Source organism: Ammospiza caudacuta, chromosome 12 (genome assembly GCF_027887145.1).
Source record: "Ammospiza caudacuta isolate bAmmCau1 chromosome 12, bAmmCau1.pri, whole genome shotgun sequence".
Lineage (NCBI taxonomy): Eukaryota > Metazoa > Chordata > Aves > Passeriformes > Passerellidae > Ammospiza > Ammospiza caudacuta.
Window position 1 is genome coordinate 18,199,869 of NC_080604.1, and position 14,061 is coordinate 18,213,929.

Consider the following 14,061-nt stretch of genomic DNA (forward strand, 5'->3'; position numbering starts at 1 on the left):
AAACATTATGAGAGAAGGTTATTAAAATATTGAGTAAACTTGTTTCTGTTAAAGCTGTAATTGAATTTTTAAAGCCCTGGCCGATTTTAAACACCGAACTTTAGTTTATGGTTTGATAATTCATTTCACTTTCATTTTTATAGGTTTTATTTTATAGCTACTAAATATCTATGGGCCATCCCATGTTCATTTTCCTTCCTGGTTGTGAAATAGGGTATTTAAATGGAGGATTAAAAATAAAAATCATAATGCCAAAATAGATGTGGTATCAGTTTCCAGATAAATGTACTGTATCAAGTGCTTGTTGAGATTCAAGAGTATATTTTTCTGGTCTGCTCAGCTGGGTCTGCAGTCAAGTCTTTGAGGAGTTGGAGAGTAGGAAACTTTAGTTGGTTGTAATAACCATCAAAACAGAAGAAAAATCTCATTGTTGATCCTAGCAAACATCAAAACTGTTAAAGTTAAGATCGGGGTCCAGTACTGGATCCTGTCCTGAGTACAAGGGAGGATGTATGGCCATAGTGAGGAGAGTTTTTGGTTACATCTATGAGTACAGCATTTAAAATATTAAATTTCACTACCTGAAATTACTTTTTACTGAAGAATATGAACTGTGTGCCTGAAAGTTGAATTTTCCAGAGTGAATTTTACGCAGCTCAGCCTTAAATTAAGCAGTTGCTTCTTGCACAATCCAGGTAAAATATAGCCACTTGTCCACTGGCAAGTGGCGCTCTGTAGCTTTGGAATACCCCACACTGCAGTAAATGTGGTTTATTAAAAAAAAAGGTATGATGAAACTATGTCTTTGCTCCCTTTTGCACCCTGGGGTGATCATTTCCAATAATAAAGTGAGTATAATGTGATGTGCCCTGTCAAAGTTAAGGAATCTCTTCTTGATCATGCATCTGTAGGTAGAATATTAAGTTGTGGGAACACGATATACAGCCAAATTATCCTGGTGATTTCATGTAAAATGCATGGTTTTTTAGCCGAACCATCATGTCCTGTGAGTGCTTCAAATGCAAAACAGGCTGTTTGGAGAGCCCACCTCAAACTGGCACTGACAAATGATCTATATGCTGCAGAGACCCAGAGCAGTACAAAGATAAGATTTTCCTCCTCATCACTCTGCCTTGTAGACACTCCAGGTAATTTCTCAGTAATTCTGTGTCCTGCAAGAGGAGACAGGGCTTTATTTCACTTTTCCACTCGGTGCCACTGTAGGTCAGTGAAAGTCTGGCAATGAGTTCAGGCTGGAGGATGGAATAAAACCTTGAAAAGAGTTGCAAAGGCAGGTTAGTATAGAGGTCACTCATAACATGGAGAAAGCCCAAACAAGTGAAATTAAGAATGGTCCATATTTCCACTGAGCAGTAAAGAGAAGAGAGAGACTGCACGTGTTTAATTGTCCAGGAGGGCAGGAAGGCTCCTTGGTGTCTGTGTGAAAAAGTGACAACTGGGACACTGCTGGGAAAAGAGGATGAAGCTCCAGTGTGAAATAAATGTGAGGATGAGTGTGGTTTTAGGATGGGGAAGGCAGAGAGACCCAGGCTCTACCCCTGGAGCCATGACCTGCCATCCTAGCATCCATCAACAGGAGACTTCTGGAAAAATAATTGAAAGCTTCTGGGGCATCACAGCAAAAATTGGGACAGACTTCTTATGATGAGATGGAAAATAAGCAGAACAATTGCTGCTGTATAAGTGAGACAGGAAAGTGACCATCTCAGGGAGGTGTAGCCTTTGGCAGGTGGGTGCAACCAACAGTAGCTACAGAACTTTTAGGGGAATGTACAGGTGAAACATGAACGTAATGTCTTCATGGAAACAATTCTTTACTGCTGTTTAGGAGCTGGATATCTTGGATTATTGCCACACCAGTAGCTGAATATTTTTACAATCACATCCTTGTTCAGTTGAATGCAGGATTGTCCTGCCAATGCTCAGACAAGCTGTCCTTGAAGTCCTGTGAAGACACTCAGCCACATGCCCTTTCCAGGCAGTCCAATGCTTTTCAATCCTGGTAACAAATACATAAACTTCTCATACTGTCTATCCTAACTCTTACTTCACTGTAGATTTAACCCTTGACTCTTATCCTTTCTGAAATGCTCGTGCAAAACTGAGTTTCCTATCTGCTTGCAACAATCCTTACAGCAGATGAAGGAATCTCATCACATATTCCCTCAGTTTTTACCAATACTTATAATTAGATCTTATTCTTTAACCTGTTATCATGACTTTTGCTGGTGCCACCTTTCCAGAAGTGGTGATGTTCCTCCTAAGGCCTTGCCCACATGGGACAGAGCAGTGAGGTTATTGGTATATTTAACAAGCTTTCTTCCTGTTTGTCCATCCCAGAGTGATGTTTGATTTTCATGACAGCCTGAAATTGTTGATTTCTGTTTGGTTTATAATCCATGCTGTTCCCTAGATTGTGTTCTGCAGCACAGCAATGTAACCAGTTGTTTTCTTTTTTAATACTCTTTTCACCTACCTAAGCATAGGATTGTACAGCAGTGCTTTCAGAATGCCACCCTAATCTTCTTCACATTGTTTTCCTGGTTTGTGAAAGTCATTTTGAACTCTCATCCTGTCCTCTAACATGCTTGTTAGCCCACCTTTTTGTGGTCCCACCATCACCTGGCGGACATTTGCAGAATTTCTGTGGAAATCCCTTGCCTCTGCAATATAGGGGCTTGGAGTGGGTCAGAATTGAAGCTCTGTGCTTCCCAAACTACACATGTGCCCCCACAGTTCATTCCCTCTCAGGAATCCATGAATATTTTTAATTTCTGACTCTTTATGATCTGCTAAACCGCAGAGCCATCTTCTTGAGCATCAGTATGACCCATGTGGGGACACAGAGAAAAATCCCTCTTGTCTTCAGCAAGTGAAGACACTGACTGAGAGCACTGACAGACAGATCACACTGTCTTTAACATTATTTGTGAGCCAGGTAGGCACAAGAGTGATTTGTTACATCTTCCATCAAATGTAAAAAGCTGGTGGCAAGTATTTTCTAATGAAGAGGAACCTGAGCACTTACGGACTCCTTTGTTGACTGGCAAAGCTTGACAGCAGCTCCCTAAACAGCACTATCCCAGAAAAGATGTCAGTGAAATCACTGTGCTTTTTAAACAGAGAGAAAACTGACTTGAGTGTTTTCCCCTCATGCTTTTAAATAAGCTGCTTCCCAACAGTGGTTGAAATGTGGTCGCTTCTCGGAGGTGCTGAGTGGAGCTGAGAAGGAGGGGTTTTGTCTCAATTACTCTTACAAGAAAAAGACAAAATTAGATCTCTACATTATTTCAGGAAGGTGTCAAAGGAATTTGTAGTTGCCTTGAAGTCAGCACTATTATTTCTTAGCTAACCACTATGGAAATGAGATTTTTGTATTTTTGCTGGGTTTGTTTGGCTTGTTTAAATACTGATCAGGTCAGGATCAACAGTAACAACAAATCAGAAACTTGGTGAACTCTTAGGTAGGCTCTCACTGGGATGTAAGAAACCTCAGGTGAAACTCCTGCATGATTGTTTCCTTCCAGCTGGAGGGGAACAGGTCTGGCAGGAGAGATTAAGAGATTGTCCTAAAGGAGAGAATAGGTTGGTGGTCAAGGGGGTTACCTGGAGTCTTTCTTGCTAATGCTTCTGTGAGATTCTTTGTAAGATCTGTGACTTGGACTAATGAAAAGTTGGCCTGGAAGTGTTAAATTCTGGCTGGATGGGGTTCTGAGCAACCTGGTCTCCAGAAATTTGTCCCTGGGCATGGAAGAGGGGTTGGAACCTGATGATCTTTAAGATTCCTTCTGACCCAAACCATCCTGTGATTTTATGGAATGGTGAAAATTGTGAAGTCTCAAAGTTTTGTTTAAGAGGAAATGTGTTTCCTCCCTGAGCACATGCAACTGCAACTGGAGAAAACGTGAGCTCCAGGAGTTCAGAACCCTGAAAATAAGGCCTGATGTCTAAATGAAATTGAACTTCAAAAAGAAAAGTAGTTTTCTGGCACTTTTGGAGCCAAAACAAAGACATATTTATTCTATTTGATCAGCTATTCACAAATTATGTCTTTGTATCTTTAAAATAACTACAAACCAAATTTAAAACTGGAAGCTCTCATCTTTGATGTTATCTGCAGATAAGATAGAGCTTTGAAGCACTAACAGAAGCTAATTGGAACAGAATACCAATACAACCAAAAATTAATAGAAAACACAAGAACTGTTTGGAGCACTGTCATTCTAAACTGGGACCATTTCTTTTCAAATCCCAGAGGATTTCAGGAATAAAGTGCAATCCTATGGACTGTAGTTGAAAGGGGAGAATTGTCTGATTCTATGTACCATGATACTTCAAACACAGTCATTACATTAGTTATTTGTTGTATTGTATTGTATTTGTGTATTGTATTTTTAAGTATCAAAATCTTTTTGATATGTAGCAGGCTGAAATGAGGTGGAGGAAGGTAGGCCACATAAAATAGTATCCAATTCATGTTTGCATTTGAATAGGGTCTTTTTTCTCCTGTTTTGTTTTGAGGATGACATTACTTTTAATCCTGAACTTGAAAACAATTTGTTAAAGTTGTTGGAGTTTTGGTTGACTTCTGGTGTGAGAAACCATGGAAGGGCAGAGCGAAGTGGAAATGTGTTTTATTTTGGGGAACAACTTGCCTGGCTATGAGCTCAGGCAGCCCTTGGATGGGATTTAGTGCTGCTTTGCCCTGTTGACAACCTCAGACCCTAAACTGGGATGAGGTAGAGAAATGAGATGTGTATGTTTGTATCCTCACTCCCTGCAGTGTAAGCAGGCCATGCGCTCTCTAGACTTGTCCAAGAAACCCCCTCGGTAGTAAAAGGAAATTATTCCTGTTGCTTAGCCAAATACTCTGATATTAAGCAATTCCAGAGCTCAGGTTGCTCAGGCAACCTTATTTCTACTCCCTCATTCATTAACATAGGAGGTGATCATATGATTGAAGCTGCTAATTTTTATTTCATGCTGTATCTTGGGTTCAAACAAGGACTCGTGGAAGACAACTTGTCCTGCCATGCAAAGTCTGAGGACAGGGTCAGAGTTTTTCAAATACTCCACCTGCTTTGCTGGAAGTGTGAGGAGGAAGCAGGAGGTCTGTGCCCATTCTGAAAAAATCTGTCAAGTGTGAATAAAATCTCAGGAGAACTGTGCTTCTGTGAGGTCCTGGCATGGAGACCCTCTGCCTTCTTGGGCAGCACTTCACCCTCTGCTCTCTCACCCAAGGGTAGCACAGGTACCCCAACCTCTGTATCCAGACTTCTCTGAGCTGTGGTTCTCATATTAGGCAGCATCTTTCTGTCCAGACTGGTACCCATGGACTTTGGGGACCAGGCAGCTCTTTATCTCTTGTAAAGCACCACCTATCCTTGCCAAAACTGCAATTGAAAATACTGTTGATGTCACTGCCTGCAGTGTTTCAAACCACTCACTATGGCTGTTCCATTTTCACAACTGGTTTATTACCAGGAGTCATTAGCCCTTAGCTAAACCAACAGTGACTCTATTTTCAAATATTACCTGGGTGGTAAAACATAGGATTTATATATTTTTGCAAAGATCTCCTTCTGCTCTGCAATTTGCATGACAAGCACCCTAACACCTATTCAGCTATGCTTAGTCCTCATCTTGAAAGCGGAAGATGTGTCTTCTCTGTAGAAGTGAGAAGTTGGACAGTATCAGCAGCATTTGTTTTAATGCCTACTGCTTTTCCTTCTAGAGAACTTGGAATTTTGCAATCCTGTTAAGTGCTTGTATTCTCCAATAAATATTCTGAGCTGTTGCTGTATTTCAGTTGTTAGGTTTCTCAGGGGGAAAAGGCAGTAAAGAAAGAAAATGAATAAATAAACAGTTCAAAACCTTGAGTGTCCAAAAATATTGCAGTATCTTGATTTGAATAATCGAAAATTGCGACACTCTATTTGGGTACATTTCATCACACTGAAAGCTTTGCATGCAAATCCAAAGCCTGCTAGCCTGCTATTCTCTCTAAATCCTTGGAATATTTTCATTGCCAATCTTTTTCTATTTTGTTGGTTCAAAAAAAAAAAAAAAGGAAGAAAAAGGAAAAAGAGCAAGGCTACTTTTTATTTACAAATAAAGTTAACTTGTATTTAATGCAAAAAAAATGACCCACCAAATCAAATAGGAGGATTGTATTCCCACATGTTTGCAATTACTAAAACCCCCTCGATCTTCTTCCTTTATTTAACTGCAGAAGCACAAGAGATTCCTACATAGGATGCAGATCTGTTTCAGAATATGTTAAGCTGTATTTCTGTTAGTCTTGGCTGGAAATTCTGGAAATCTAAGTCAAAACAGCAACAAGACCCCTGCTCCAATACTTTACTGTGAAGCTGGATTTAGAAAGGACTTAATGCCATCATCCCAAATGAGAGCATTTTAGTGGACTTTTGTTTCTACTTAAATTCCAGAGAAAAGCCATGGATCAGCTTAGTCTGAGATCTCTCGACATTTGAGTTTTCCAGGAGGGTTTGTTCAAATTACATCTTTGGTCCAGATCTGTTTCTTTCCATGTCTGATCACATGGAAAAAAGCAAGGAAACTACCACGGAGGAATTTGAAGAATGAGGGGAAGAGGCTCATTCCTAGCACCTAGCCAGGCTTTGGTTCTTAACACAAACTTCTCTCCATAGTCCCCTCTGCCTCATCCTTTCTCTCACACCCCTTTTCCTTTAGCTTGTGCCATGATATAAAACCCTGCTGACCCAAAGCGCTCTGAAGAACCAGGGAGCACTTCTGAACGTCCTCAGCTGTGCCCAAATCCAGGGAAAAGGGCCCAAAAGTCACTGGTTGGAGGGGGCAGTGGCACAGTGGAGCCTGACACATCCCTCAGAGATGGAATGAGTGACATGAGTACATCAGGGTGGGGAGCTCCAAAGGCTCTCGTTGCCTGGCCCAGCTTGTTTGACAGTGCTTAATTTTTAACATGTGGAAATTTCTGAAATATGCGTCTTGAAATATCTGCTTAGCTTGCCTAGAAAGCTTTAATAATTGATGGAAATTCAGACTTGAGGTATAGTAATGATTTATATGGGGAGTTGTCTTTACACAATCCGCTCTCAAAGCTTTCTAGAGTATTACTCTTAGTGTCTAATTAACTTCCGAAGAGTGATACTGCTCCTTTCACTACACTGATTGATCAAGGGCTTAACTGCAAGTCATACTGTCCAAGTGATTCCCCAGTGTCTTCTCAGCTCTTATGAGCTCTTGCTGAGGAATAGAAGTGTCTTGGACACCAAGAACTACTCTCAAGTTTTCAGAGACTACATCTTTTATGTCAGGCTGCTCCTGTTGCTGTTTAGCCCCTGGAGCCATTGCATAGAAATTTCTAGTCCTTAGATATGGCTTTGAGTGATGTGATCTAAACATTTTTCTTCTCCACGGTAGCAGTTCTTCATAGCATATCTTCTGGAGCATGTTCCTTTCACTGTTTCGAGACTTGTGATGATAAAGATTACACTAAAAAACACTAAAAATTCAAGTAACTAATAATGATTTAGAGCTAAGATGAGGTAGTGCAAGTCCCAGCTACCAGCTAAGGACCTTGAAAAGACAGAGTCATTCCCTTATTTAACCATTTGCATGCTGAGGGATCTGTGTAAATCACCTACAGGGACCTTAGGATGATCACAATTAGTACCATGTATATTTTCAGCGGTTAAGCATTTAATTTGTTTAAATTACAAGTCTATGAGAATGAAAAGGAAAGCTGACAGGACAGTGAACAGGGAAGGTCTTATGAATTTCAGGGTCTGTTCTTCTGTCAGTAAATTTGCTGTCCCAGGTAATACAAACCCTTAGAGATCCATGGATATGGGAAACACAAAGTGCAGACAGCTCTTTGAGTCTCCTTTTAAGAAAAGATCAGGTCCTTCTGCAGAATAATTTTTAGGGTCACCAGAGGATGGTGGGGGAAAATGCGCATTTTCTCAGTAGTTAATTATCTGTTTATGGCATTTTTGTCCCACTACTTCCCTGTTCCTTGCTCATGATCTCAATGAATGTCTCAGTTCTTGGCACAAGTTGCCTTGTTTCCCACAACCAATGTGTTTTATAACTATTTTCCTACCTATATCTACACTGACATTTGATATTGGCAGCTCACGGTCAGATGATGCACACCTCAATGAGGGGCAGTTGTTTCTGGGCCACAGACAGGCTGCCCTGACCCCAAAAATCACACCCCTGAAACCTCTTTTCAAATATATCAAGTTCTGCAGTCTGCTATTTTCTTAACCACTTCCCTCCCCATTTATGGTGATAAGTCTTGTCCAGTAAAGGCTGTCCTTACAGCAGTATTGTGTGTGCCATTTGTTCCCAGGATAATTTTTAAAATCTGTTTTGTTTCTTTTAAATTCTTTTCACAAAATCTGTCCCTTTACCTTGCACCAGAGGGCTGTGCAGCAATGGATCTGGCTGCAGAGACTGTGTGCTCAGGCTCATCTATAACTGAGAGCCACCAGCCTGAGAGGATCTACATTCTTGAGGTCCAAATATTACTCTGAAAGGATTAATGGCCCCACCTTTTAAGAAATTAGATATACCTCCATTTCCTCTTTCCATCCAAACAGCATTTCTGGTGCTAATAACACTAGCCAGAGCAAAAGAGGAGATAAAAGCTCTGGTGGCAGAGTTCCATGTGTGAAGGAAGGTGTCATAAACTCTTGGAGGGCTCATCCAAAGTTTGTACCAAAATTAATGACTGGCATTGTCATTTAAATCACTCCGGAGCCCCAATGTATTTATTGGGAAATTTCAGCAGGCAAAAGCAAGTCTGAGAGCCCTACATTGGAACTTCTTGGAGAATTCAATTTCTCTGGAGCTAGAATGAGGATACTTAGTGTATCTTCATAAGTTACAAGCTGATAACTGGATTCAGGCACTTCACGGGTTTTTGTTTTTTACTCTTTCTTACATGGAATTATGTTGTTCAGTTTTCAGCTCTTTCTGTTCAGGTGTGAGTGAATTTCGGAGCTGCTTTGACAAATGCCTTATGCTAGAATTCCCCAAGGAGAGCTTCAAAGGGACAGATAAACATTGTTGATCCAGCATTTCTTCCAAACTGAAGCATTAGGACTTGATGCAAATTATATTAGAGATATTAGGATCTTGCTTCAACTAGATTCTGATATAATTTACCAATAGGAGGGTATGCATATAAAGCATCTAATGAAGATATAAATCTCTTGTCCAATCAGTTGTTTTATTCAAAAAAAAAATTTGAAAATACATCATTTTGACATCTAGATGTTGATCCTTCATTGTCCTGTTTGTACTATTATTTTCAGAAAATAAGCATTTTGTCATGATAAAAAAGTGCTTGGTACAGGTGGAATATAGATATAATTCATTGTAGATGATGATGCTTTGTCCAAACAGGAAAGTGTAACCCTGGGATTCTGCAGTGCTTTGTGTTGGTCTAGTACTGCTCCTAAAGGAGGATAAACCAACCTAGTGGTAAATTCTCTGCTGATTTAGTAAGGCTAATCTTTTGTGAAAATCTCACTCTTAATCAGTTATACAATTAGTGAAATGTACTCAAAGAATTGTAGGTACGATTCTTATATGTTATCTCTTAGCAGCATTGGTAGAAACCCTTTAAATGTCCTAAACCATAAATTTCCAAAATGTGGCATGGTAGCAATGTCAAACAGTTTGGTACATCCCTGTTTCTGGTGCTGCCTTCAACTACTGAGCAGCTACTGATGAAAAAATTTGTGGCCTCTGTGCAAAAAAATAAGTGGAGTTTGGGTAACAGAAAGTGTTAAATCCTGTAAGAAAACAGTGTCTCAACAAAAATACCTGTATCTCCTACTAAGATGTCTTGCTTATCAGCCTGCCTCCCTCCTTGTGGCACAGGATAGAACTGCCTTGGCTTAAAAACAAAAAAGGTGGGTGGAAAACCCTTGCAAATGAAGGCACACAGTTGTCTTAGTGCACTTATGAATCACTTTGAAAAGCTCACATTCCTATTACAGCAATTTTAATAACAAAACACATTGCCCAGACAGCCTGATGTTAAATGTGTGCAGCTCTTTAGAGAAGAAGGGCTGCAGACAGCAACATTTAAATTGTGGGGCTCCTCCAGGGTGAAGCTGCACAAGAGCTGATCAGTAAAGCAAGAAATCACTGCTGTGGTGTACGCAAGGGAAGGAGGTAATAGGGATGCTGCTACCTGAGGAAAAGGGCAAGTCCTCTCACAGATAAAGGAAGAGAGAGATGTAAGAGGAGAAAACCATGCAAGGAAAGATTAGAATTTTTTTAAAATGTGGAAAATTGTTTAACACTGAAGTTGTATCTCAAGGCAGTCCTGCCTATCCCAAGACCACCGCACGTTTGTAACCTCAACTTCGCAGACCACACTGTTTCTCCCAGATAACAGGGATATGCAGATAGTAAGAGGCACAAAAATAAATTAGAAAAGGATTTCTTTAATGCTTCTAATAATGTATTTGGACATGATTATCATAATGAATCTTGTAAAAGGAATTTACTGTTTCCCCTTTTATATGATGTATTTCTGACCTTCACCCGCTTGATATGCGATTCCTATTCAGCGAAGGTGCCCATAATAGAGGGGCAGGAAGGATGATCAGAGTTCAAACAATAGGGTAAGAAATGCAGAGTAGAGGGAAAAAGCTTCCATTTTCCCATAAGCTGGGGCACAGAAGATACTGCAGCCTCAGCTCTACAGTATCTTATGAACAAACAAATTATGCATGAGTTTGCTCAGGGGACTACTCAGCTACTCAACAATAATGGGTAATTGCCCTCACAAACTTATCCTCATATCACTCATACACACCAACACTTATACTGAAAAGAAAAGACGCGAAGAACAAATTTCAATATAAAACACATTATTATTATGAAAATGACACATTTCCATTTAACCCTTTTCTAACAAAAAGAACTCTCTGCTTTTCAAAGAAAATGGGGCTGGGGAATTTTAAACGTTAGTCTCAGTATTTTCCCTTGGAAGGCACACTCAAGATTGTTTTACTTGGCACATTCTGTACTCTTCATTGTAGCAAAGGCTTGCGGGTATCTAATGACACAATCACAGAATGCCATAGAAATTTGGAACAAAATCCCCATCTTCGATACAATTCAGCAGATTCACGCCATATGGAAATCCTGCTGTTTAATGTAACACCATTAAAAGCCACATATTGCTAAATTCATCTCTCAAAGATTTTTGCAAAAGTTGCAGGAACAATATTATTTCTGAGTTTTTAACCTTTATTCAGCCTCCAGCATTCTTAGGAGTCAAACGTGTGTTTCATAACTGGAAATCCAACTACTTCATATGCTGGTGATATTTTGATTTCTCAAACATGCATAGTAGTATAATGGTCTTGTCTCTTTCATAAAGAACTAGTAAGTTACAACTTGATCAATAACTGGGAAAGAGATGAACCATAGCTAGTGCTCAGGGTCCTAAAATATAGATTAATTTAAATTTATTCTCTGCATCTTCACCCTGAGCATCTTATTCATTCCTTTTCTTTGTCATATACTTTCAGTTCTAAGTGGCAAGCTCCCTGGGTCGGAGATTGTGTGTTAACATTTTGAATTGCAAAGTTCTTTGGTATTTCTGGACTGCAAATGAAATCATTGATAAAGCTGTTTACTGCACAGCCGTCTCTTTGCATTTTCAGTCCATCCCTTTAGGAAAATCTCCTACTAAAGGCAGTGCTAAGGACACAGAATTTGAGTAGAAAGAAGGTGGTTCTGGCTGCTGTGTAGATGCTTTACCAAAGCTTTACTCAGTGCTTTCAGTGTCTGCATGGATCTCAGCTCTTCTTTCCAGACTTCTCATAGGTGCAAGGATTTCCCAGCTCTGTCTGCTTGCAGGAATTGCATCAGAAAGGATACAGAAAATGGTAAAGAATCCATCCCCTTTTTACAGGGTGTTTTCCCAAAATCCTTCTGAAATCTGAAGCAGTCTTTCTACCCAACATTGAGAGTGACTAGAGAGACATCATGAAAAAGGAGTGTGGTGCAGTTTGCCATGTAAAGGAGTATGTTCAAACTCAGAAGTACCTTTCATAAGATGTGTGTACCAGGGATGTCAGAGGCTTGGGAAGAGTCCTACATGAGCTTTAAGCTGCCTTTTCAATCTGAACTTATTCCAGGTGTACCCACTTCCTTTCCATGTCCAAAGCTGGGGTAGAGATCATCACAAGAATCAGCATCTCCAGGAGTGGCAGGTTCAGCCACACTCCCAAAGAGCTCCCATTTCCAGATGCTGAGCCCTCCTGAACATATGGTGGTCGCAGGTGCCTAGAGGAGGGTCAACATCTTTCTGAAAATATAATTCAGGGAGGATCCAAAATATCTTCCAAGTCAGCAAGAATAATGGCAGGTAACTAGGAGCCTGAGAGGCTTTGCAGATACTTTTGTTATTTATATAATTGTGTCACAGATGTGCGAGATGAGCTGGGTCCAACACCTCCAGGAGATGACAGGAGAGTTTAGAGAGGGGGAGTGACTGGACCTAAACTAGGAAGGGAGAGGAAACATGGGTAGCTGTCCATCTTTTTATCTGCAAATTCATGGCTTATGAGAATGTTGCCCTTGATGTAGGTGGCCAAACTTCTGGTAAGTTTTCAGAAGTTGTTGGCAGCTCTGTAAGCCCAAGATTTCCGCTCCAGAATTGCAAGATACTTAGTTTGTCAATACAAGCAAAACAGGCTGTACATCTCTTTAGGGAAAACTAGCAGAGCAGCAGAGTTGTAATGGAAGGAGTAGCTCTTTTAATAAGATGAAGAACACACTGAGTAAGAAATTACCTGGGTGAGAGAGAAGCACCAGTCCCAGGAACATTCCCAGATTTTGGCTGCTGCATTTCCCGCAAGTAACGATGTGTCTCTGTAGTGGGAGCCAGTGAAGCTGCATTTAAGGGCTCTGATGACATTTGTATGTCCCTAATATATTCATAACTTAGGACAGAGTACCTGTGTGTATGTCTGTCATTTTTTTCCTAGTAGATATGCAGAGATTTAAACAGGTGAAAATGTGTCCACAAAGGACCATAAAGAAGAAAAGGAGTTATAAGGTAATGCAGCAAGAGCGCTGGTGCATGGTTATTGAAAGTAAAAATGGTTAACATGTGGAAAGAGGTATATAAATGACTGCAAGCCACTTTTTCAAATGTCTTTCCCTGTTGCTCTCAGCAATATCACTGAATGTGATCAAATCGTTTTTCCGCTCCTTTGGCACAGTACCTTCCCCAAGTTAACAGCCACCTTAAAAAGAGGGCACAGGGGCCACGGCAGATAATGCACGTTCTGTTGTGTGATTCTCAAATGCTCTTAGGGCTCCTCGTGCGGGAGATTAAAGCCACTCACCACTGGTTTGCCTCTGCTGGTGCTGGTGTGAGCTCCCCAGGGGCTGAGCACAGCTCCCAGCCCTGCTGCCCTGGAGGCTGCAGGATGGGGCCCTTGGCTGCAGGTTTGGTAGCACCCGGCCTCTGTCAGATCCCCATGTGCAAGCATTGGTATAGTTTTAATTTATTTTTAAGAACACAAAGATCCATGATTTAAATATTGTGAAATCCTGTATATATTTTGGCTCAGTCAGTCATATGCCTGTTTACTCACAGATTCCCCAAAATCTGCATTTCCTCAGGCATTCATGTCTTTCAGATTCTTTATGCTGCTTTTTCTGCCTCAGTTATTTCTTAACACCATGCTGACTGCTTTCTCTTTGATCCAGTAGATTGTGGCCTTTCTGGTAAGTCTTGGGTTTGTCACACGTGGTCAAGTGACCACTGCTTGATTCCCTCTCTGAACAGCTAACAACTCTTTGTCAAGGTGGGAAACACCTTTCTGCCCCCTGCTTGCGTCCATCCTTCTCTGTGCAAAAATTAATTAATAAATCTAATTGTGAGCAACACCATAACAACAAGATGAGGAATGACAAAGGAGCCCTGTTGGGTACCTGGCTACAGAGGAGCAATATCTGTTGTGTTCTTCCAGGAACAGGGCCAGAGCTTTT